This window comes from Xyrauchen texanus, chromosome 33, assembly GCF_025860055.1.
Source record: "Xyrauchen texanus isolate HMW12.3.18 chromosome 33, RBS_HiC_50CHRs, whole genome shotgun sequence".
Lineage (NCBI taxonomy): Eukaryota > Metazoa > Chordata > Actinopteri > Cypriniformes > Catostomidae > Xyrauchen > Xyrauchen texanus.
In genome coordinates this window covers 10612228-10632778 of record NC_068308.1, presented here as the reverse complement: position 1 = coordinate 10632778, position 20551 = coordinate 10612228, and the positions used below count along the sequence as shown (strand labels likewise).

Sequence of the window (20551 nt, the reverse complement as noted above, 5' to 3'; positions counted from 1 at the left end):
GCCATGCTAATACATGGATGATTTCATTCATAGTTAGTTTTTGGAACCCATTCAATTTATATATTGTTATAAATCGTAAACAAATACTGATAATAACAATAATAATAATACATTATTAATATTATTATTATTGACTTATAATTTTAAAATTAACTTGTGACACAAGCCGAGTCAAAAGATAAACAGTGGCAGGGCTGTAAACTAGACTTTTAAATATTGTATTTTATAAACGCAACGACTGGAATTGTTCGGTTGAAGGGAGTAACAAACTCCTAAACACATTAGCTTCCACTCAGCTGACAAGCAATGAAAGTAGCTGTGTGGTTAGCTAGTTAGCTATAAGCTATTTGTCACGGAGGGCAAAATATGGACTTTATTTACTTTCCAGCATTGCTTCTCACCAACTATTTAACAACATGGCATGAAATCACCACTCAACAGACACAATCCACCACCACATCATTGTCTGCTGAGCTGCAAAAAGATGCTCAAGTAGAAAAAGCTGACACTAGCTACACTATTCACAACAAAACTATCTTAAATGTCGATTAACCTATAAGCCAATATTTGAAATCAAACATAAAAAAAACTTGGCTGACATCTATTTTGTCAAAACAGAAGATTACATACACCTTCCCATGTTGCAGGTATTTTCTCACACAATCAGAGGAAATAATTTTTTTTCTCCCCAATTTGGAATGCCCAATTCCCAATGCACTCTTAAGTCCTCGTGGTGGTGTAGTGACTCGCTTCTATCCCGGTGGTGGAGGATGAATCTCAGTTGCCTCCGCATCTGAGACAGTCAATCCACGCATCTTATCACGTGGCTCGATTAGCGCGTTACCGCGGAGACATAGCGCGTGTGGAGGCTTCATGCTATTCTCCACGGCATCCACACACAATTCACCATGTGCTCCACTGAGAGCGAGAACCACATTATAGCGACCACGAGGAGGTTACCCCAAGTGACTCTACCCTCCCTAGCAACTGGGCCAATTTGGTTGCTTAGAAGACCCTGCTGGAGTCACTCAGCACGCCCTGGATTCGAACTCGCGACTCCAGGGTTGGTAGTCAACGTCTTTACTGACTGAGCTACCCAGGCCCGTTCCTACAGGAATATTCAGTTTGACAGCTGGAATCTCTGGAATGAGAGTGAACCATAAACAGTCGGGTTTACAGCACCAGAAATCAATCGCATGCTGCGCTAAAACTGGGACATCGCCATTAGCTCTCCAACTTGTATATCAGTCCAGTCATGTTGCCATAAGTGATTTTCCTCAGAAACAACATTGTTTCATGCTTACACTTCTTTCAGTGCTTTCTAAGGCTAGTTTAGTCAGGTATTAGCAGGATATTGGAAAGCAGGATATCATTTTTCCACTTCAGAGTTCTTGATTAATGCTATGGTCCTTATGCAAAAAGCTTTTACATAACAGTGGTTTTCTCATGATAAGAACATCTATATCAGCTTAGGTTTCAGACTATCCAAACAGAATTAATTGATGTGTGATTGGCCAAAGCCAGCATTGTCTGGAAAAAGGACAACGCTGGCATGGAGGCAAAATATTTAGTCAGTTTTGAAGAAGGCCAGATATCCATCCACTGAAGGGAGAGGGGGGTCATATAAGACCCCAGATCAGGACAAGATTTTGGATGGCTCTCTGCCTGGTTGAAAGGCCTGTCATGAAAGAAATTTAATTTTACACAAGATAATCTGTGAAACAACCAAACACACAAAGCATGGTGCAAGCAGTTTAATAGCCCCAAATTGAATGTGCAACCTCAATTCCAAAAAGTATGAAAAATGCTAATAAAATCAAAGGAGTGATTTGTAAATTATATTCACCCTTTGCTATATTGAAAGCACTACAACTAAACATTATATGATGTTTTACCTTGTTAATTTAATTGTGTTTAGAAAATGTACAGTAATTTCAAATCAGATGCTTGAAACACACTCGATAGGGGCTATTTAAGACCAATAACAATCTGACGAGTTGAAATGACAAGGCGATGTGAAACAAGAAATGTCAAACAGGTTAAGCAATCATGTCATAGCATATAGGGAGCCTCCAAAAACAGCCTAGTTTTTGAAGAGCAAGGATCATTTGAAACTTGTCAATTTGCCAACATATGCTTCAGCGAATAATCCAGCACTTTGAGAACAATGTTCCCCAAAGACAAATTGGAAGGATTTTGGGCATTTCACCCTCTACAGTGCACAATATAGTTAAAAAATTCAAGGAATCTGGTCAAATCTCGGTGCGTAATGGGCAAGAATAAACCCATTTCTGAATGTGCGTGATCACTGATCCCTCAGTCATCAATGTCTTAAAAAACGGCATTCATCTGTATATGGATATCATGAACATGAGCTTGGGATTACTTAAGTAAATCTTTGTTAGTCAACACCACTCGCCGTATTGGCCAGGGGTGTGTCAGTTCCTATGGCATGAGTAACTCTCACTGATGTCCTGACCTGTCGCCAATTGAGAATGTGTGGCGCATTATGAAGGACACAATACAGCAACGAAGACCCCATACAATTGTGCAGCTGAAAATCTGCATAATGGATGATTGGGGGAAACTTCACTTTCTAAACTTTCTAAACTTGTGCCTTCAGTGTCCAAATGCTTAAGTGTTATTAGAAGAAATAGGAATGTTTCCCAGTGGTAAACACTCGACTGTCACAACTTTTTTGGAGCGTGTTGCAATCATCTGATTTGAAATGACTGTACATTTTCAAAAAACAATGCAATTCACAAGTTAAAACATCAAATAATGTTTAGATAAATATAGCAAAGGGTGAATATAGTCTGCAAATCACTCCTTTTTGTTTTTATTAGCATTTTTCAGACTGTCCAAACTTTTTCGGAATTGGGGTTGTAATACTACAATTGAAAACATCTTTTAAAGTTAAGTATCATTTTTTTAATTTGGCAACTTGCCAGTGTGTAGAGACAATAAAACTGTAACTATCACTGTAAGTAAGAGGTTGCCTTATGGAGGAGTGTAAACACTGTGGCTCTGTGGTGCTCTAAAAAACACAAAGCTAAGGCAAGCATGACTTTTACTATTGCTCATACTTAAAGTTGGGAATTAACAAAATCATAATTATTTCAACACATAACTTATACCGTAATGTTTCAGACATGAATGATAACTCGAATTGTTTAAAAGAGGTGTGCTTTTACTTTTCTAAGTGATTGAGCTTGGTATTGTATGCTATTATTTTTTTCCATAGACTTGTATTGAAGGAGGGACCCCGAGCCAAATCTTTGGAACAGAATTATCAAAGAGATACTTTTGATTCTAGAATGTTGAGTGCTAATGGATAATAATAATAACACCACATATTCTTCTAAACCAAGTCATCACAAACATTATATCTAATTGGACAATGTACAATTCACAACACCAGCAGTGTTTCAATCCATGTATTTTTATGCACATTTTGGGATATCATATCAAAACTTCTGGATGGAAATACAATGATGCACATAAAATTGCCAAAATGTGCATAAAAACGTATTCGGTTGCTTAAAGTCGATACATTTTTTTTATTCAATAAGAAATGTGCATAAACTATGATGAAACGGCTATTGAAATTATTAGAAATGCAAGATGTGCATAAAAAAAGTAATGCGACTTAATTACTTGTTCATTACTGGACTAACCAGTGGACCAATCATCACATCTGAAATGTTGCTTTGGTCATCCTGAAGTAACTGTCTAGAAAATCCAAAGCCTGCATAGAGTTTATAGAGCAAATAAGTTGAAAACAAACTAGAACTGTGCCAAAAAGCATATTTATTCACACTTCTGAAAAATATGAAGAGGAACGCACACACATGGTGCTCCCAGAACTGTCACGTGCTTTCACTTCCAGATATGAGAAAAGTTCTTCTAGAGTTTTTTGTCTGCATGCTCTAAAACTCAAGTATAGTAGTGGATACACTGTCTCAGGAAGTTGTGATTTTGTTCTGTTGAACAGATGGGTAGGAAACGCTGCTTTATTCGCACATTGTTTTTGCGATACTATGTTCTCTTACGAGAGGTTCTCTCCTATTGTGTAAGCTAGCTTACGCTACGGGAAAGATTCATCTTTTCTGAGATATTGAAGCCAAAAAATTATCCTTAATTTTGTATCCATGGTCAACGCAGTGCAGCAGCTGCATACCTTGAGCAGGCTAGCTAGCGAGCTCATTGGTTGCTCTGCGGCAACTGCTGCAGCCTATAGACGAACTTGAGTGAACTCGCGTCCAATGACAGGCGCCCGCGCCGTCACTGTATCAAAGCCCGCCAGAATGGGCATGGCTAGAGTGCTTATAAGCGTAAGTTCGTAGGCTGGAACCCTGATTTTCATCTATTCAGCGAAGCTCTTCGCATCTCTGAACTACAGAAGCCGCGTCGCCGTTCGAGGGGCATCTAGCAAGCTTGGACAGCGCCGAAGAAGCCGGCCGTCTTCGCCACCTTCAGCCATCCTGCGAGCTACGCCATCCGGCGACGTATCCTTTTAGAGCAAGCTAGTTCCTCAGCGAACTTCACAAAAAGAGCAACGAGCGTCTTTTTAAAGATGCCTCGCACCACCTGCGCCTCATGCCGCGCCCCTCTCAGCGCCGGAGACCGCCACCTCATCTGCGCTCTCTGCCTGGGACTGGAACATGCAGAGCTCGCCCTCGCTGACGGCGGATGCGACCTCTGCGAGGAGCTTCCGATGTTGACCCTGCGGGCTCGACTCGAAGCACTCAAAACCGAAGCCGCCGCTCCCAAAGGCTGCCGGAACCGGTGTTAGAAGCGACTACCTCGCCGGAGCCTCTCCCTCGAGCCTCGCTTTCACCCTCCCCGCCCCCCCGGGACGCGCAGTTGCCGCCGAGCGGCCGCACTGTTGCCATCTCGGATGACGAGGCGGAGGATAAGGGCTGCTGTTCCATCATGGCTTCGGACAGCGAGGAGTGGTCAGGCTCCCAAGCCTCCTCCTCGGCCCAGGAATCCAGCAGGACCCGCGCCGAGTCGAAGAAGAACTAACGCCTCCTCACAGAGGCCGCCGACCGCCTCGGGCTCGAGTGGTCACCGCCCTCTGAGCAGGCTCCCAACAGACTCGATGGCTGCTTTCTTCAGAGCCGTCGCTGGCGCTCCGCGTCCGGCCGCTCCCTTCCTGCCGGAACTCCACGCCGAGCTCTCTAAATCGTGGAGCGCTCTCTCGGCCAGGAACCGATCCCATGTCTCCACCTCTCGCTCGGTGGACGGCGCCACCGAGAGGGGCTACTCTTCCATCCCCCGGTCGAGGATTCGGTAGCAGCACACCTTTGCCCGCCCTCCGCGAGATGACGGTCTAAGCCAGTGCTCCCGTCTAAGGCCTGCAGAACTACTTCCGCCTGTGTTGGCCGCGCCTATGCAGCCGCCGGCCAAGCCGCATCTGCTCTGCATTCCATGGCCGTTTTACAGATCCTCCAAGCGGACCTTCTTCGAGAGTGGGATGAGAAAGGCAGGCACCCAGAGGCTTTCGCGCCACCAAAGCTGCAGCTCAAGCCCTAGGGAAGTGCATGGCCATGCTGACTGTGACCGAGAGACACCTATGGCTAACGCTAGCCGACATGGGAGAAGCTGAACGCTCCACGTTCCTCAACGCGCCGTTCTCTCCATCCGGTCTCTTCGGTTCCACGGTGAGTGGCATTGTTGACCGTTTCCCGGAAGTCCAGAAAGCCACCCAAGCCATGAATCTCTTCCTGCCTCGTCGCGCTAGCTCCTCTGCAGGCCGCCCACATGACCAGCCTCCTGCACGAGCCTCTTCACAGCGCCCAGCTCAGCAAAGCCAGACTTCTCAGCGTCGACAGGGCGGCCGCCCTAGAACGCGCTCAGACAGCCGCCGCAGACCGCCGCCCCCCCGCGGGCCTCGGCCTAAGATTGCGCTGAAGCCTGAGCAACCGAAGTCCTCCTAGCTTTGTTGAGGAAACGACGGCTCAGTCCCACCGCGGCCGGACCACCGTCAAAGCTTAGCCCCTGTCAGTCCCCTTCTCTCAGGCTACTGCAGTGGTGGATTCAGCAGCCAACAAGCCGGTGATACTGCCCGCTTGCCTGCACTCAAATGCCGTTTTCACGGCGACCCAAAGAAATCTTGTAAAAAGCAAACATGCCTTATGTGTAGAAAATGTGCCCACAATCCAGTGTTCACCCCTACACACAAGCATTACACTTCCCATGTCCCTATCAGAGCCCACTCACATAAAGCGGGCACAGCCAGCTCGAGTGTTAGAGTCAATAAACGCGCCCACGAGTCCGTGCGCGCGCCCCTTCTCTGCCCGCTCTGTCACACGGCCAGCAAACACCTCTCTGTATGTAAGTCCCATGTCCGTGACTATGCTTGTGCATCACTTAACAGATGTGACTCTTTCCCCATTCACCTCAATCGGGAAGTCACTCACAAAACAGCCTGTTCCTGCTGTCTGCGAGCAGTCATGCATAAGCACATTAAGCGCGCTCACACATTCTGTTCAGCTCGCTGTGTGCGGCAATCAGGGCGACTTGGCCATTCACCCTCTAGTGTTACGCTTCAAAGCGTGGAAAGCTATCCCAGGGATATCCAAATGGGTGTTAAGCACAATAAAACAGGGCTATTTGCTACAGTTCGATCGCCGCCCTCCCGCTTCTGAGCCGGCTCGAAACTACTGTGAACACGAAGCAGCCTGCATGCTTCGTTCAGAAAGAGCAAACCTTCTGTGCAAAAGGGCCATAGAGAGAGTGCCACCTTCTCTGAGCGAGTCTGGGTTTTACAGCCGTTATTTTCTTGTCCCCAAGAAAGACGGCGGCCTCAGACCAATATTAGATCTCAGGGTTTTGAACAAGGTGCTCGCAAAAAGACCGTTCAAAATGCTTACAATCAGGAAACTCCTCGCGCATGTGCGCCAGGGGGACTGGTTTATTTCTCTAGATCTGAAAGATGCCTACTTTCAGATTCAGATAAATCCCCGTCACAGGCCATTTTTGAGATTCGCCTTCGACGGCCAGGTTTATCAATACACCGTCCTTCCGTTCGGCCTGTCTTTAGCACCCCATACTTTCACGAAGTGCATGGATGCGGCACTCGCACCCCTGCGGAGTCAGAGCTTGCGATTTCTGAACTATTTGTACGATTGGCTGATTTTGGCACAGTCACATACGGAGCTTCTGTCTCACAGGACAGTTCTCCTCAGTCATCTGAACAGTTTGGGTCTTACAGTCAATTGGACCAAGAGCTCACTACAGCCCAGTCAGGCAATTTCCTTCCTTGGAATAGAACTAGACTCCATGGCGATGACGGCTCGCTTATCTACACAGCGCGCGCGCCGTGTTCAGGGACTAGCCGCGTCCTTTCAGATGAACAGCCTCACGCCTCTGAAAAAATTTCAGAGAATGCTAGGTTACATGGCCTCAGCCGCAGCAGTACTTCAGCTGGGTTTACTGTGCATGCGCCCACTTCAGCATTGGCTAAACACCCGCCCGTTTCGCCGGGCTTGGGCCACGGGCCGCCAGCCGATCAGAGTGACTCAGACCTGTATCTCAGCTCTCCAGCCCTGGGCAGTGGCCGAATGGTATCAGCGGGGAGTGACGATGGGAGCTGTATCTCGCCGAAAAGTCATCTCGACAGACGCGTCCAACACGGGTTGGGAGCGGTCTGCGAGGGCTCTCCGGTTTTTGGCCTATGGTCAGTTCAGGAAAAGCTCCTTCACATAAATTGTCTGGAAATGATAGCGGTCGAGTACGCGCTCGTGCGCTTCCTCCCGGTCATTCAGGGTCACCACGTCCTGGTCTGTTCGGACAACAGATCTGTGGTATCCTATCTAAACCGTCAGGGTGGTGTCAGATCCAGGAACCTCTTCCATCTGACAAAACGCATACTGAGTTGGTCCCAGTGCCACCTGCGCTCGCTGAGGGCGACGCACGTACCAGGCCACCTGAACGACGGCCCAGACAGACTGTCCAGAGACAATATTTCCCCAAGGGAATGGTCCCTGCACGCTCAAACAGTCCAGAAGTTATGGAGCATATTCGGCAGAGCAGAGATAGACCTCTTTGCGTCAGAAGAGAACTCTCACTGCCCAGTATTTTTCTCGAAAAGCGAGGACGCGCTGGCCCAGGACTGGCCCAACCGCCCGCTTTACGCCTTCCCTCCTGTCTCGCTAAAGCCACAGGTAATGCAGAGGATCAGGGAAACGCGTCACTCGGTGCTCCTCATAGCCCCGCGTTGGGAGAATCAGACATGGTTCCCGGAGCTTACGCAGCTGTCACTGACAGCACCGTGGCCCATTCCAGTGAGAGCAGATCTCCCCTCTCAAGCTTGCGGCACGATCTGGCATCCCCACCCAGAGCGCTGGGCTCTGCACGCGTGGGTGATCAACGACTACCCGTCGCTTTGCCAGAAGGAGTAATAAACACTATCATACACGCTAGAGCCCCTTCCACGAGAAGACTCTATGCGTCCAAATGGTCTGTGTTTTCAAAATGGTGCACCGACAGAGACCTGGACCCACGGACATGTGGGGTGTCGTCGCTGCTCGTGTTTTTACAAGAGCTGCTGGATAAGGGCAGATCCCCATCCACGCTCAAAGTGTACGTGGAACCCCTGCACGGCCAGTCACTGGGAAAAAACAAGCTGGTCATCCGCTTCCTCAGGGGAGCTAGAAGGATGAACCCCCCGCGCCCCCCATCGGTTCCTATCTGGGATCTTTCCGTAGTTGTCGAAGCTATGAAAGCCCCCCCTTTCGAACCGCTTCAATCCGTGGATTTGAAATACCTTTCACTCAAAACCGTTTTTCTAACTGCCCTGTCATCAGTTAAACGTGTGGGAGACCTTCACGCGCTGCCTGTCAGCGCTGCGTGTCTTGAGTTTGGACCAAGTGACTCCAAGGTCATTTTAAAGCCTAGACACGGCTATGTCCCCAAGGTGATCGGTACTCCTTTCAGAGCACAAATCATTTCCCTATCGGCGCTGCCAGCATCCGATAGCGAACGCGACGCCAATCTCCTTTGCCCAGTCAGAGCACTGAGATTGTATACTGCGCGCTCCGCCTCTTTCAGACGCTCTGAGCAGCTTTTCGTTTCGTTCGGAGGGTGCACCAATGGTTTTGCCGCCTCGAAACAGACACTGTCTAGATGGATAGTGGACGCTATTGCTGCCGCGTACGCGTCAAAAGACCTACCATGCCCGTTAGGCATTAGGGCTCACTCCACTAGAGGCATGGCCTCCTCGTGGGCATGGTCCAGTGGGATTTCCATTCACGAGATATGTGTGGCAGCGGGCTGGGCTTTCCCCTCCACCTTTGTCAGATTTTACAATCTGGAAGTGCCCGCCCTGCAGGCAAAACTACTAGCGGTTTAATACGCTACAGCTCCCCTGGTGAGCTGCACTGACGGGACACATTCCACACAGACCGGCACTGCCACTCTGTCTTTCCCTTCCCACTATGTGCTTATGTATTACACACACACTGGCCCGCACTCTTGCCGGCCAAATATTATTCCCCACTCACAAGGGCTCCCCGGGTCCCCCACCCCGGGGCTCATGCAGTGGATGCTTGACGCGCACGGCGTTGACAATGGGTTCCGTGAGCGTAAGCTAGCTTACGCAATATGAGAGAACCTCTCGTAAGAGAACGAATCGGTTACCTAACGTAACCTCGGTTCTCTCTAGATGAGGGAACGAGTATTGCGTAGCCGGCCGTGCTTCGCGCCACGGCGACTTTCGCTTCATTCAATGAAAACCAGGGTTCCAGCCTACTGAACTTACGCTTATATGCACTCTAGCCACGCCCATTCTGGTGGGCTTTGATACAGTGACGGCGCGGGCTCTGTCATTGGAAGCGAGTTCACTCAAGTTCGTCTATAGGCTGCAGCAGTTGCCGCAGAGCAACCAATGAGCTCGCTAGCTAGCCCGCTCAAGGTATGCAGCTGCTGCACTGCGTTGACAATGGATACAAAATTAAGGATAATTTTTTGGCTTCAATATCTCAGAAAAGATTAATCTTTCCCGTAGCGTAAGCTAGCTTACGCAATACTCGTTCCCTCATCTAGAGAGAACCGAGGTTACGTTAGGTAACCGATTCGTTTTTTCACCTAAACAAAATTTAGAACTTGAGTGGAAACACAGCTACTGTGGACTGTTTTAGTGGAAGTTTTATCAATGAGGCACAAGCACGATTTTAACCTCAACAGATGATCGTTTTTGCCAGAATTTGTCACGCACAATTATAATGCATTAAGAAAGCTATTTGTATTTCCCTCAGGAATATTGCAAGTGCCGCTGCTGTGCGGTCTACTTTTCATACAATGAAGGACACTGGTGGAGGCAGCTGAGGTTTTAGCTTAAGCACAATTACTTGGATTTATTGGCAAGTTCACGAGTTCATCTTTTAAAACTTATGTCACATTCACTAAAGGGGTTAAGTAATGTACTTGAGTTTACCCTCTTAGAATAGTTCAAAAAGAGCTATCCATTTTAACTATTTTTTGTTAAATATACATATTTCAAACCCATTGCTTAAAGTTAGCTTCAGATTTATGTTGCAACCTGTAACAAAAATCTAGATAACATGTATTTGATGCATATTCCTAACGGACTGAAATGCTTTTTTCGACACTTTTTTTGGTTTTTGATATTTGTAGTATTCTTCGATAAAATCTACTTGATCATGACACACCCATTAGAGTTCTACAGTGCCTTCCCACTTTTTTTTTTTATAGCAATGGTTCCAGAAGTCATTTTCCCATTCAGTTTTCCATAGTGATTTCACAAAGTTTTAGTTATAAGGTGTTCTAAGCCATGCACCAAATCAAACCATTTCAACGTGAATTATAACATTACAAACATTACAAAAAAAAAATCTAATTAAAATCATACAAAAAGAGAAAGACTGTACTTGCATCTTCACTGAGGGTGTGAACTACAATACCACAAAGCTTTGAGAATGAAACAATTGAATTAAAAAACATGGAAAAATAGAGGGGGGATAATTGTAATTGTCCACTTGAAAAAACATATTGTTTAGCCATTCATCTGAATATCGGGGCACGTGTCCGACTTAGGTGATGTTCTTCATTGTCCACTCTTGGTGTCAGGATCGAAGCAAATGCACTGAACTCTGGTCCAGATTTGGCCCATCTCCACTGTAACCCTAGACCACCCTGCTTGTGCCACTTACCTACAAACTCTCTCTGAACCTCTTCACCCTGTCTGTCTGTGACAGCTGCTGTGTTTGTGTCACATGAGACCCTGCAATGAGTGTTAGAAGGATCCTCGGGTCACCCCGTATTAACCCCTGAGTGTCCATGCTGAGTCATTACGCCCAAGGCCAGCTCTGTCAGCGAATGCTTGGTTGAAGAAATCAAACACGCTTCCTGTCACTAGTTTGCGCTTCGTTAGTGGTAGATTAATGGAGTGGTTCGCAACCCTGGTCCTGGAGTACCCCCAAACACTGCTCATTTTGGATATTTCCCTCATCTATCACACCTGATTCAACTCATCTGCTTGTTCATAGAAGATACATGAGCAGAGTTAGATGTATCAAATAAGGGAGACATCCAAAATGTGCAGTGTTGGGGATATTCCAGGACCAGGGTTGGGAACCACTGCATTAATCTACCACTAATGAAGCGCAAACTAGTGACAGGAAGTGTGTTTGAGGGTTGGAAACCACTGGATTAATGCACAAGGTTACAGTTAAAGCAAGATACAGGAAATGGCTGGCTGCAGAGTAAACACATGCATTAGATGCGTGCTAGGTGGCTGTGTTTCTGCTTTCATGGGCTTTTTATGGTACATAATGGGTACAGACGAACCAAAAGGACAGGTTGATTAATGTGCAAATTTAGCTCTGTCATGCAAATGAAATGTTCAGTCAGCTGTTCGATTAGGTTTTATATGGTGAGCAAGACGACAACATCTTGAATATTTGTAGCCCTTATTTTGTCTTGCATGTAATGGAAACAATTAATTGATTCAAACTTAAAAGGAAAGTCCATCCAAAAATTGGAATTCTATCATTATTTACTCACCCTCACGTTGTTTCAAACATGTATGTTTTAGTTTTTTCAGTGAAACATATTTTGAAGAACCTTTACAGAGTTCTTTTGTCTTGAGACAGTTTATAGTGACCGTAACAAAACAACATAATACTAATCCAAATTATTTGTTCTCTATAGTCAAATTTTTTCAAAGCCAGACATTATCTGCTTTGTTCTGCATTGTCTGGCCAATCTATGTTCAGATTTAAAAATGATGCGTTTGGCAGGTTTGCAGACACTAAATTGCTTTGATTCTCGTATGCGTCTCAACCGAGCATGATGTGCTAGTTCGTATATTTGGAATGGAGAGTGAAATTTGAGAGTTGGAGTGGAAGATTTTCAGTGAAAAATACTGAAAGTTCAGCCTGTTTCTCACATAAAGCTATTGTATGGATCCAGAAAACTTGGAATATAGAGCACAATTCACATGCATTTTTTTATGGCGCTTTAATGGTAGGTTTCTTGGCATTTTTGGAGCTTTACAGATGAGGTTACTATGGTAATGTTTGGTCATTGGGAAGAAGGTATATGAAGATGCTTCTAAAATTCACCATATGTTCCATGAAAAAATCATTATTGCATTAGCTTAAGCGTAACTAACTCAAAATATTATGCAACTATATTTCGCAAAGCTGTTGTTGTTTGTGTGTGTGTGTGTGTGTGTAGCCAGCAGGGACTGGACGTTCTGAGTACTGTACTCAGCTGCTATGTGTCAGTCATTCTCAAGGTATTCCTGCCATTCCTGTATGTCTGCCGGACATTAGAGCCGGACAGGGACACTGACCCCCTCTGCTACAGTTTCAGCGCCTGCGCTGGACATTCAACCAAAGATTTGCTGCTCTGTACAATGCACACCTGCTGGATTAGTGGCTATAGAGAGCCCAGAACATCAAGACAGGGACACCGCTTCAGCTTATCCCTGTCAAATACTTGAATATCGGTTTACAGAGAACTGAAAGAGCAAAGACACATAAGTGAGGTATGGCTTTGGGAGACTCACACTATGAAGATGTGTGAATATTTTCACAGTGAGATTTTATTGAAGATTTAGTTTAAAATGAGGATTTGGTCATAATTTACTCAGCCTCATGTTGTTCCAAACCCAAAAACTTTTTCTGTGGAACACAAAAGGAAATGTTGGAGAATTTCACTTTTCACTTTTATTGTATGGAAATAGCAGCTTCAACATTCTTCAGAATTCCTCCTCTTGTGTTCCATAGAGGAAAGAAAGTCTTACAGGATTGGAACTACATGAGGGTAAGTAAATGACATTATTAAAATTTTTGGGTGCACTTCAAACATTGTGATTCCATCTTCAGTTCCATTAACATGGTAATAATATGATTAAAGTTAGAAACTTGATTAACTACCTTGTTTGTAATGGTGGTGTTGTGTTACATATCGTAGTATGTTACGAAAACCAAAAGCTAAGTTCTGCCCAGAGACTGTCACTGCACCGTCCTCTTCACAGGGCAGTTAGAGGTGACTCACGCACCTGCTAGTGCTCTGGTCAGCTGGAAGCCATGCCAATGAGAGAGAGTTTATTTCAGTGAAAGGACTGGGAAACATGTCAAACTTTGAAAGGATTTCTAGAGCGAAACACTGCAATAGTTTTGAAAAGCGGTGTCACTGAAGCATGTCAAGGTTTCAGGCACAGGTGCAAGAGTAGCCATGCTGATTTTGCATCAAAAGGTCTTGGCCAAATTGTTGTGTAACAGTGAAGTGGTCTTAATTTAAAATATACTCTTAAAGCCAAGTATTATCCCAGGAGTCATTATGCAAATAATAAATCATACCAAAAAAGAAAAAATAATCATACAAATTATTTTCGGTGAACTATTTCTTTAAGTCCTTTTCATGACCTGTATTTTTGGTGATGTTGGTTTTCAGTTCATGGGCCTGGACTGACATCATTTTTGCAGCTGAAAGTTGGCCGAGATTCAGTCTACGGACTTGAATGGATTGAGCTCAAGTAATTGTATTAATGCCATTTCAGAGAGGTTTGGAGGAGATTTTGCTTTTTGTAATCGAAAAACATTTCTGTGTCAAAGAAACATTTCAGGTGGCTAGTGAACGTGCAGTTTGAGCTATTTTAAGTCTCTAAGGTCCAGTTTAAGATCTGGCAAAAGCAGACTTAGCTCTTATCATGAGCAGGGCCCATTTTGGAGGTGCAGTACTGGAATAATGTGTTTGCTGTTTTGTACTTGTATTCACGTTTACAGTGGCAAGAAATAGTATGTGAACCCTTTGGAATTAGCTGGTTTTTCCACATTAATTGGTAAAAAAAATGTGATTATCAAAGTCACAAATATAGACAAACAACAATGTGCTTAAGCTAACAACACACATACTATTTTCTTTTTTCATGTATTTATAATTATAATTGATCAATTGGCACACATTATACATACATTTCTGCATATACATGATGAAATTATTTATTTTTCACATATCCCAACTAAGCTGGGGTCAGAGTGCAGGGTCAGCCATGATACGGCACCCCTGGAACAGATAGGTTCAAGGGCCTTGCTCAAGGGCCCAACAGTGGTGTCTTGGTGGTGTTGGGGCTTGAACCCATGACCTTCTGGTCAGTAACCCAGAGCCTTAACCGCTGAGCCACCACTGCCCCTTTATTGAACGCATCCCATAATAACTGGCCAATCCTCCTTTGGCAGTAATAACCTCAACCAAGCATTTCCGGTAGATGCAGATTAGACCTGCAAACGTTCAGAAGGAATTTTGGAAGATCCTTCCTTACAGAACAGCTTCAGCTCATCCATATTCATAGGATGTCTGGTATGAACGGCTCCCTTGAGGTCATTCCACAGCATCTCTTTTGGGTTTAGGGCTGCAACTAACGATTATTTTGATATTCAATTATTTTAAAGATTTTTAGAACGATTATTTGTCTAATCTGCGATTATTGCAACAATTAATCATTACCTCTTTACCGATAATTTAGCTTGTACCCCACATAAAAGGTTGTATTAAACATGCTTACTAACAATAAAAAGGACAAAATCGTCTTTTAAAAATACCTCTAAATGACATTCACTGCATTAAAAGGGGAAAATATATTTTATTATGTTTAATTCAGTAAAGAAATTCACTGCAAACAATCCCATTGTTTTTGTCTCGTTTTCCATTTAAAATGGTCTAAAAATGCTTTAATCAAGGTACATTTACTTGAGAAGCAACATATAAGATATTTAGACTTGCTTTAAAGGAATGTACAGTATCTCACAATAGTGAGTACACCCCTCACATTTTTTTGTAAATATTTGATTATATCTTTTCATGTGACAACACTGAAGAAATAACATTTGCTACAATGTAAAGTAATGAATGTACAGCTTGTATAACAGTTAATTTGCTGTCCCCCAAAATAACTCAACACACCATTAATGTCTAAACCGCTGGCAACAAAAGTGAGTACACCCTTAAGTGAAAATGTCCAAATTGGGCCCAATTAGCCATTTTCCCTCCCCGGTGTTATGTGACTCATTAGTGTTACAAGGTCTCAGATGTGAATGGGGAGCAGGTGTGTTAAATTTGGTGTCATCACTTTCACACTCCCTCATAATGGTCACTGGAAGTTCAACGTGGCACCTCATGGCAAAGAACTCTCTGATGATCTGATAAAAAGAATTGTTGCTCTACATAAAGATGGCCTAGGCTAAACAACTTATATGCTGCTTCTCAGGTGAATCTTTTTTTAAAATATATTTATACAGGAAAACAAGCCAAAACAAAAATAAATCAAGAATGTATTTGTTGCAGTGTATAATGGGGCGAAGACTACCCTCTCTCACATTTCTGTTCACTTCAATCATCATCATCTCAAAAAACAAACTATCTCTTATTAATAAAGCTGCATATTACCAATTTTCTTCACGATAAGAAACGCACAGTGACTATATAATTCAATCAGTCGTGAGCCATCACGTTATAATCTAGCTGCCTTACGTGTGCGTGCTCGAGAGATGAGCGTTTCTGCGACAGTGTGCCTCAGCCGGATGCAGTTTCAATCGCTTCCCCGTAGATCGGCACATTCGCGCAACTCATAGAAGAGGCGCTGACTGCACAGAGAAATGCCAGTTTTGGAGTTTGGAGAAATTTACATGATCCGCTTTCATATCATTTTAATTTTAATAAAGCTACAAAGCATTAAATATAACTGCATTAAAGATGTAACGTCGGGGTGTTTCCTTTAAAGACTTCCGGCTCCAATTATTCCACAATGAGAGTGCTTCTGTATTTAATTATTTAGTATTTTTGCAATATAATTCCCCCATACTCTGCAATCTACATCATCTGAAGCTGTTTGGAAAGTTTATAGTGCATCTGGACTGTGAGCTGTGTAATTCTTCCTCTCCTCAGTCAGGCCGGATCTGCAGTGCTGCTCTCATCATTAGAGTTTAATGTGATCTCATGTTACATTTAAATGAGATCAAATGACTATTCGACAATAGATGAATAAAGTTGTCGATAACAGAGAAATAGAGATTTTATTCGAAGTTATTTATTTTATTTATTTATTTTATTCGAGTCATTGTCCTGCTGCATTACCAAACTTACCAAGCTTCAACTGGCACAAAGCCACCCTGATATTGTCCTATAGGATATCTTGACAAACTTGGAAATACATTTTTTCCTCGATGGCAAGCGAACCGGGCCCCGAAGCAGCCCCAAAGCATAATGCTCCCTCCAATTGTACTTCACCATTGGGAGGACATTTTCATGTTGGTGCCCTTTTGCGGCATACGTAGTGCTGCGTGTTCTCTCAAACAATTCAAACTTAATTTCATCAGTCCATAAAACATTTTCCTAGTAGCATTGTGGAATGTCAAGTTGGTCTTTGGCAAACCTCAGGAGCGCAGCAATGTTTTTATTGTAAAGCAGTGGCTTTCTTCGCAGTGTACTGCCATGGACACCATGCCTGTTTAATGTTTTCTGTTTAGTAGACTCATGAACAGATATGTTAACCAGTTCTAATGATTCCTTCAAGTCTTTAGCTGTCACTCTAATGTTCTTATTTTTTATTCATTGTGCATTCTGCAGTGTGCCCTTTGAGTCATCTTGGCTGGACGGCCACTTTAAGGAAGAGTAGCCACAGTACTAAATCGTTTCCATTTATAAATACATTTACTAACTATGGACAGATGAATATGCAAACTCTGAGATAACTTTGTAACACTTTCCAGCTATTTACAAAGCAACAATTCTTGATTGGAGGTCTTCTGAGATCTTTTTTTTTTGCGAGGCATTGTCCATTTCAGCAGATGCTTGTGAATAGCAAACTAAAAAATTTTGAGTGCATCTTAAGTCGTCATTTTTATGTGTATAGTGCCTTTCACAACACACATCGTTTCAAATCAGCTTTACAGAACATAATGCTATAACAAAAATGAATACCGTAATATCTATAAAGTCTTAGTCATCATTGTGTAGTTTGATTACATACAATGTCTAACATCATGAATATAATGCCAATATAAATTTTTTGTGTGCAGTGCAAGTCATGGTTTGAAATAATTCAGTAAATGTTAAGGTTCAGTGTTTAAACAAAGATTTAGTATGAACTGTAAGATTAATAACCAATGTCTTTGAAGTTTATCCTGGATTAACTGCAGAAGTTCGTATAGATGCATTGTTCTTTTGTTAGTTGGCTGTTGAAGGCTTTTGTTGGCAATTTATTGATAGTCTATGTATTCCATTTTAAGAGCGTTGACCAAGGTGATGCAGGCCCAGATCAGTGAGGTTCTTCACAGTTCAACCGGCCGGTAATTTCGGTGAGGTCTATCCAAGATTCAGGCAATGGCATATGAAGTACCCCATGTCTTATGGTTGGAGTTGGCATCAGTTAAATTATGAGTCAAAGTAGCTCTAACCAACACATCCAATCATGTTTCAATAATTGGATGCCAGGTTTGCCAACTCCTGACTAGGAGGTAGGGCTGTCAATCGATGAAAATGTATTTATCAAATGAATTACATTATATGCTAATTAAATTATCAGATTTATCGCAATTAATCACATGTCAATATTTGTTGAAAAACTCCCCCAAATAAAGATTAAAATGCATCTCAAGACCGCTGCATTCTGATGTGTGCTGTATGCCCTCCTGCTGACTGCGACTCACAAAAGTGTAAAAGTGTACTTCAAGCTTGAATTGCTCCGTTTGTAGTAAAATTCCTTATTACAGAATTTCCATCTGGTCAGGAGCCACGACTAATTGCGTTAATGTTTTTAAAGCATAATTTTTTTTAAAGACATTTCTCAGGTTATCACCCCTAAACACTCTTGTGTGTAGAACTACGTTCGTACACCACCTGTTAAGAGTCATGACATGCCTTATTTTTAATGATTTATTTTTTAACGATAACCTCCTTGAGGTTAACTTATAATATTATTATAATTTTTACACACAAGCAGTCAAATATTTGTAAATAATTTTCCACTCTTATTCTGAACCTCTGTCAGAAACGCTGTTTTGTTGCTGCTTCTCCTTGAAGACTTTAAGACTGCTTTAGCTTACTGCTTTAGCTTACAGCTTTAGCTTACTGCTTTAGCTTACAGCTTTAGCTGCTGTAACTAGGTTGGATAAACCATGCAAAGTGATATGGAACTGTAACACAACATCTTTAAACATCAATCAACCAATCAAAATCAAGAATTCAGCAACTTTGTGGTACAATTTATAATAATGCTCAGTGACCATATAATCCATTGGCTATCAAGGCTCCTAAAGAAAGATTAAAGTTTAATCCAACAGTAAATATTAGGAGATCAAGTGTTGTAATTGGTCAAATGCAATAAAAAAAAAAAAATAGCCTTTTATACTAGGTATGAAGTATACTCAACTAGCAACTAACTTTTCTTTATCAAAACTGTTTCTCTTAAATGCTGTTTCTGACAATATCAAAAGAGCATTGGTTCATCATTACATAACTCATCTTGATTCAGTTTCTCGGTTGCTATCTCTTTGTTTGAAGTGAGAAAAATGAGGAACAGAGCAATTGACTTGCTTAGCACAATTAGCAGTCTCTCATCCTGGTTGCTGTGGCAATAAGCTCCTTTATTCTCGACATGGTGCATGTCCAATTAGAGACGGTACCCACCTTTCACCCTTTAAATGTTACATAAGCTTATGTTACCAGGAAATTGATCTGTGCCTAATACTGAGTAGGGCTGAGTGATATAGTTAAAATAATATTATATCTCAATTATTTTTCCCATCTTTTTGATTAGATTCAGTATATATCTCCATATTTATGAATTTGCTCTAAAATGGCTTAATGTTTTTTTTTTTTAAATGATTGCGATCCATCATTTACATGCATCAATCTGCCATTGATGCAATGTATATTCTAAATATTTAATTAAAAAAATTCAAAATTCTGTAAAAATCTAGTTAAAAATAATCAATGCATGTTCATTTAAATGCTGCAGTATACTAATAGATAGTAATAAACAGCAATATTTACCTGTGTATGTCCCTCTCTTGCCTCCAAAACTGCGCCAACCTGCATCTCAGAATAGCATTCTGAAATGATATATTTCTCACCACAATTTTACAGAATGGTTATCCGAGTTACCATCCACTTTATCAGTTAGAACCAGTCTGGCCATTCTCCTCTGACCTCTCTCTCATCAACAAGGTGTTTTCATCTGCAGAACTACCGCTCACTGGATGTTTTTTTGTTTCAATCTCATTACTGAAATCATGTGTGTATGCTATGCATACCTTTAGTCATTGTTGTGTTTGCATATGTAATTAGTTCTTATGTACAATTATTATGTTTTATTTGTTTGGAGAGGCTTCTGGACACTTGGAGATGTTTTTATACACTAGGATAAATTATGTAATGCTATAACTTTTGATTGCTTTGTCGTATCAACATAAAAGTTATAGTTGACATGATTGGGAATAAAAGCAGTTTATCAGAGCCACCTTATTTATACCATGAGATAATGGCAAATCAGAAAAAAATAAGGCTTCTTTGTGATTTAATTTTTTATTAAGTTTTTTTCAGCAGATTCTTAGGCTGAGAGTCTCAGAATTTATCATCATCTATATAGTTAAAAATATGAAAAGTTTTCTTTACAATGATACCAAACACTTGACCCTGTTTTGTAAGCAGTTTATTTTGGGTATGCCACTGAAACAGGAAATCTTTAAAAACACCTTCAGAGCTTAACCCTCGCCGGTGTGTCCTGCTGGATATGTTTGTCATTACAGCAAAAACAACTTAAAATACTCCGTCATTTAAATGTAAGACATCATTAGAGACTATAAAGGGTCTACTTTTATTTGTGTACACTCACAATAACAACAAAATCTTGTGCTTTTGTAAAATAAAGAAAATAAAAAGGATGAGCTATCAGACGTCTGATATCAATCATCTGAAACGCATCACAAAAATGAACTGAAACTCCGTGAATACTTATCACACAAAAATGAAACATATGTCTAAAGAAAGCTTAAGATTTATACTTTTAAATAAAACA

General features: G+C 42.4%; 1 protein-coding gene across 2 annotated transcripts in view; it reads left to right on the top strand.

Annotated features, from left to right (window-relative positions):
- Window positions 1–20551, top strand: part of plce1 (phospholipase C, epsilon 1) — a 164683-nt gene that overhangs the window by 55597 nt on the left and 88535 nt on the right. Inside the window, exon 1 of one of the 2 annotated variants that reach the window (XM_052102803.1) lies at window positions 12888–13018. The exons of the other annotated variant lie outside the window; for it this stretch is intronic. The gene's annotated coding sequence lies outside the window, so the exon portion shown is untranslated. Of the gene's footprint in view, window positions 1–12887; window positions 13019–20551 lie in introns of those variants that run through there. 2 annotated transcript variants of the gene reach the window in all.